Raw genomic sequence first — 5,865 nt, 5'->3', positions numbered from 1 at the left:
AAAGGGCAATCTGCAAATTCATCTGGAATAACAAAAAACCTAGGATAGCAAAAACTCTTCTCAAGGATAAAAGAAACTCTGGTGGAAACACCATGCCTGATCTAAAGCTGTACTACAGAGCAATTGTGATAAAAAAAAATTGCATGGTACTGGTATAGCGACAGACAAGTAGACCAATGGAACAGAATTGAAGACCCAGAGATGAACCCACATACCTATGGTCATTTGATCTTTGACAAGGGAGCTAAAACCATCCAGTGGAAAAAAGATAGCATTTTCAACAAATGGTGCTGGCAAAAATGGCAGTTATCATGTAGAAGAATGCGAATTGATCCATTCCTATCTCCTTGTACTATGGTCAAACCTAAGTGGATTAAGGAACTCCACAAAAAACCAGAGACACTGAAACTTATAGAGGAGAAAGTAGGGAAAAGCCCTGAAGAAATGGGTACAGGAGAAAAAATCCTAAATAGAACAGCAATGGCTTGTGCTGTAAGATCGAGAATCAATAAATGGGACCTCATAAAGTTGCAAAGCTTCTACAAGGCAAAAGACGCCGTCAATAAGACAAAAAGACCACCAACAGATTGGGAAAGAATCTTTACCTATCCTAAATCAGATAGGGGACTAATATCCAATATATATAAAGAACTCAAGAAGGTGGACTCCAGAAAATCAAATAACCCCATTCAAAAATGGGGCTCAGAGATGAACAAAGAATTCTCACCTGAGGAATACCGAATGACAGAGAAGCACCTGAAAAAATGTTCAACATCCTTAATCATCAGGGAAATGCAAATCAAAACAACCCTGAGATTCCACCTCACACCAGTCAGAATGGCTAAGTTCAAAAATTCAGGTGACAGCAGATGCTGGCAAGGATGTGGAGAAAAAGGAACACTCCTCCATTTTTGGTGGGATTGCAAGCTGGTACAACCATTCTGGAAATCAGTGTGGCGGTTCCTCAGAAAATTGGACATAGTATTACCAGAAGATATCCCAACCAGTAAGAAAGACACATGCTCCTCTATGTTCATAGCACCCTTATTTATAATAGCCAGAAGCTGGGTAGAACCCAGATGCCCCTCAACAGAGGAATGGGTACAGAAAATGTGGTACATTTACACAATGGAGTACTACTCGGCTATTAAAAAGAATGAATTTATGAAATTCCTAGGCAAATGGATGGACCTGGATGGCATCATCCTGAGTGAGGTAACCCAATCACAAAAGAACTCACATGATATGTATTCACTGATAAGTGCATGTTAGCCCAGAAAGTTGGAATACCCAAGATATAAGATACAATATGTAAAACACATGAAATTCAAGAAGAACAAAGACCAAAGTGTGGATACTTTGCCCCTTCTTAGAACTGGGAAGAAAACACCCAGGGACGGTGTTACAGAGACAAAGTTTGGAGCTGGGACGAAAGGATGAACCATCTAGAGTTTGCCATATCCAGGGATCCATCCCACAATCATCCTCCATTCGCTGACACCATTGCATACACTAGCAAGATTTTGCTGAAAGGACCCTGATATAGCTGAGGCTATGCTGGGGCCTGGCAAACAGAAGTTGATGCTCACTGTCAGCTATTGGATGGAACACAGGGCCCCCTCTTGAGTATCTAGGCAAAGGACTCAAAGAGCTAAAGGGGTCTGCATCCCTGTAGGTGGAACAACAATATAAACTAACCAGTACCCCCGGAGCTCATGTCTCTAGCTGCATATGTATCAGAAGATGGCCTAGCAGGCCATCATTGGGAAGAGAGGCCCCTTGATCTTGCAAACTTCATATGCCTCAGTACAGAGAAACACCAGGCCCAAGAAATGGGAGTGGGGGGGTAGGGGAGTGGGCATGGGAGGGTATGGGAGACTTTCACGATAGCATTTGAAATTTAAATGAAGAAAATACCTAATTAAAAAATTTAAAAAAAAAATAAAGAAAAAGAAAAGCAATTTCGAAGTTGTGGCACTTCACATTGGATTTTACACTTTCATTATCAAATATATCTATATTTTTAAATATTTTTATATTTATAACTTCATAGTTCCCTGCATTCAGAATGTATGGCCGAGGGACTGTGCACATCACAGTGGAACCCAAGGTAGAAATCAGGAAAAGAACCTCTGAAGGTCCCATGGGTGGAACTGTCAAAGGTTCAACTGTCAGGACTGTTATATGACAAGACTTTTCCTGGGGAGAGGCAACATACATGTCTACTCACCTCGGACAGAGAACCCGTGACAGATCAAAATTCAGATCCCACCAAAGTCCAATTAGCTTTATTGTAGTTACTTACAGGACTATGGGTGAAAGGTTTTGTACAGGAGTTGAAATGACTCAAAGACAGCTGCAGCACAAAGCTCATTCCAGCTTAGGTAACAACTCACAAAAGCTGTGAATCTGGAATGTACCACACAGCTTGCCAGAAGCTTAAAGCATTTGAGTGTCCTTTCCAAGTGACCTAGTAGGTCTAAAGCTCTTTCAGACAGCTGGCTGCTTTCTGCTTCTTCAAGGCAACTGATCTGTTCTCAGCATCATCTTTGAAGCTTGGCTTGACTAAGAATGGCACTCAGTACTCTTTATTGTTTACTCTTTGGAGAGAAGAACCTACGGAATCTGGTCAGTTTGGTGGATTTCATGAAACCATTCTGAGTTGTTAACCTACTGATTTAAGGATCTTCACTGAAGAAATGAATGGTTTGATGTCACAGGAAACTGCTCCACACAGAGTCCTACTTACTGTGCTTAGGCTTTAACTTCTTAAGGTTCAGCAGCCTTTTAGAATCGTGGTCCTATTTAAAAAACAAGAATTCAAAACACAAACCTGTGGGAGATTCTTCAGATTTGAACCAAAGCAGATATGGAAGCTCTGTCTGTATGTAATGTCGTGAGATTTGGAGTGTTGAGGCCAGCTGGCATTGATCTTTATTAAGGAACGCTAGGGTTATTGATTTTAAACCAAGTCTGAATTCTGTTACATTTCTTTTCCCTATATTCAAGGCACTTCTGTCTACACTATTGTATCTAAAGATAAACAAAAGGTGTCTCAGGTAATATAATCTGTCTTCCCTACCCTTTTCAATGTGCCTTTTCTTATTTCTGCGCTACATCTAGATGGTATAACCTCTCACCTGTTTTGCTTAGTTCTTATGAAGGTATTTCATGCCTGGATAGTTGTTTCAATTGATATTTCTGCAGAAGGACACACTCTGGACAGTTCTATTCTGTTGTCTTGGTGACATACTTCTTGGTATTAGCACATTTTTTAATGCAAGTTGACTTCTGGTCCATATAGAAAAAATAGTTCAGATTGTAAGGCTGATATTTAATGGCTAAAGAACTGCCTCAACATTTTATCTTGACACACAGAGTTATAATTTATTAGTGATATCTAACGCAGTATAAAAGAGTATCTGACAGCTGAGAAGGGCTTTAAAATGGCTTCTCAGTACAGATATTGTTGTCATAAATAAATGTGGCATTATAGGGGCTTATTGCTAGTTTCTTCAACCATCTTATTCAATAACCTTAATTACAGACTACACAAGGACAAAAAAGATAATGGGAGTGATGGTAACAGGGGTTGTAGACCTTATGATATATCAAATGGCCTCTAAAAAGAAGTGCCACTTTTAAAGTTATGGTGAGATGACCTGTAGTTTTAAGTATATACAGATTATTGTAATCCTTAGAATTCCTGTTCAGAAAGAATTATAATTGAACATGTCTGAGAGAAAAATAATTCCCACATGTAGCATTTGGAATTGAGGATAGAGAGAAGAGGAGGAACATAGATATACCATACGATTTAGGAAGGAATAAGACAAGAATGAAAGTTGATCTTCTTTACAGGACTATGAACACAGAAGTAATGGCAATCAAATACAGGACCAGTGATGCTATTTCAAAGGTAATTTTCATTCTGTTGCACTTTGAAACAAGTAACAGGGACCTACAAAATCATTTTGTAGCCTAGACTACAGTAATGTACAAATGTATGTGACTGTGTGTGAATTCACATTCAATTTTTAAGATAATTATTTATTTTACATGTATGCATGATTTGTCTGCGTTTATGTGCCTACCATGTGAGTGCTCACATCCATGGAGCCAGGAGATTCTTAAGACCTTAAGTTAAAGATGTTTGTGAATCACCATTTGGATACAGGACCTAAACCTGTGTCCGCTGGAAGAACTGCCAGTGCTCTAAATCACTCATTCAACTGCCAAAGCCCCCTCCTACTACCTCAAGGTGACAAAGTCAAATAGGCATAAAACCCACTTGAATAAGGTACATGTTTTATAATGAATAAGAAAATAATAAGTAAAATCATACAATGAACTTACAATATCTTGACTTGTGACATAATATTTAATGGCCCTCATACTATTTATTGGGTACTAGAAGATACTAAAACATTCATTTCATTTATTTTATATGTTCTTTTGTATTATAGTTAATATAGACTATTAGAAAATTTTGTGACTGGGAATAAAAGCGAGACTCAGGAACGTCCAGAGACCAATTGACATTAGATTGCACCATACACATCCTCAGACTTAGAGTTGTAATTTTATAATCTAATCATTTTCAATTAGATTGTTGCAGCACCAACAGATATTTATTTGGGATTCAAGAGTTAAATGGGCACATTCAATTTTTTACTCTATTTCTTAATGCAGATCATAGTTAATGACAATAATGAACTGAAACTACTTACAATTGTCTAAAACTGGGATTCAGCAAAGATCATGACTTCATGTTTAATTGAAAAAGGAGGGTTCAGTCAGAGAAATCTCTGTGGAACTGAAGCTGTGTGGAAACAGAGTAGTGTGTGTGCCCATACATGTATGCTCCAAGTTGCATGTTTAACCCTTTACTGCCAGTGTCTTCAGAACAACTCATTTCCAATGTAAATGAACTCTAACATAAGCTATCAGTGAAATGCAAAAGTGTTTCATTAGATTGGAAAATTTATCTTCCCTTTTGCTGAAGTGACAAGCCTATGATATGTATTAAAGGAAATGAAAATCTCTCCATAGAAGCCAGCCAAAAAGACTCTGCTTTTGAGTGTACTCACTGGGTTCCAATATCTATTATGTTTCTGCTCTAACATTACTTTTGTGCTTCATCTTATTAAGTTCATTTACATCAGAGTGAAAGTCAGTGTAATAATAGAATAAATTATTTTGAAATTAATGTTAAAATACTAAAGACTCCAAGGCAGCTTTGATGATTAAAGTTGATTATAATGGCTAAATGTTGACAATATAATATATTCTCCAATTATTTCTCTGAATATTACATCTCATGATACATTTCTTCAACTTCCTTTGTTATTCCTTGCATTCAAAAAGGCATCTATGATTATATATAACAACAAAATTAAAGTAGGAAAATTAGAAATACAGTAACACTAAAAAGTAAATAACATGGAAAGCAAAAGAATATAGGAAATCAGAAATCAATGGTTTGTTTTTCTTTCTATTAAAATATATTGAAAATGGGCTATGCATGCCAGGAAAAAAATAGTAGCGTGCTCTCAGTCTTTATCTGTCTCTCTGTTCACCCAGACCCAATCCTGCATTCTCTTCCTTAGTATTCAATCAAAGCAACAGCAGCAGCCTTTTCCCCTACCCTGCCCATATCTCCTATGGGTTTTCAGTCCATTCCCTCCTCATCACTTTGGTTGTGATTGTATCCCAGGCCCTAGATACAGAAGGCACTCCAGGTAACACACACACACACACACACAAAATCCTACCTAGGGCAACAACAAGACTGGAGGCAGACTTACAACTCTCCTAAGAAGGCTTCAATTTACCTTCCATCCCCAGTCCTATTCCCAGAACTGT

Source organism: Mus caroli, unplaced genomic scaffold (assembly GCF_978045245.1).
Source record: "Mus caroli unplaced genomic scaffold, Mus_caroli_1 scaffold_12, whole genome shotgun sequence".
Lineage (NCBI taxonomy): Eukaryota > Metazoa > Chordata > Mammalia > Rodentia > Muridae > Mus > Mus caroli.
This window is presented reverse-complemented; position numbering follows the sequence as displayed.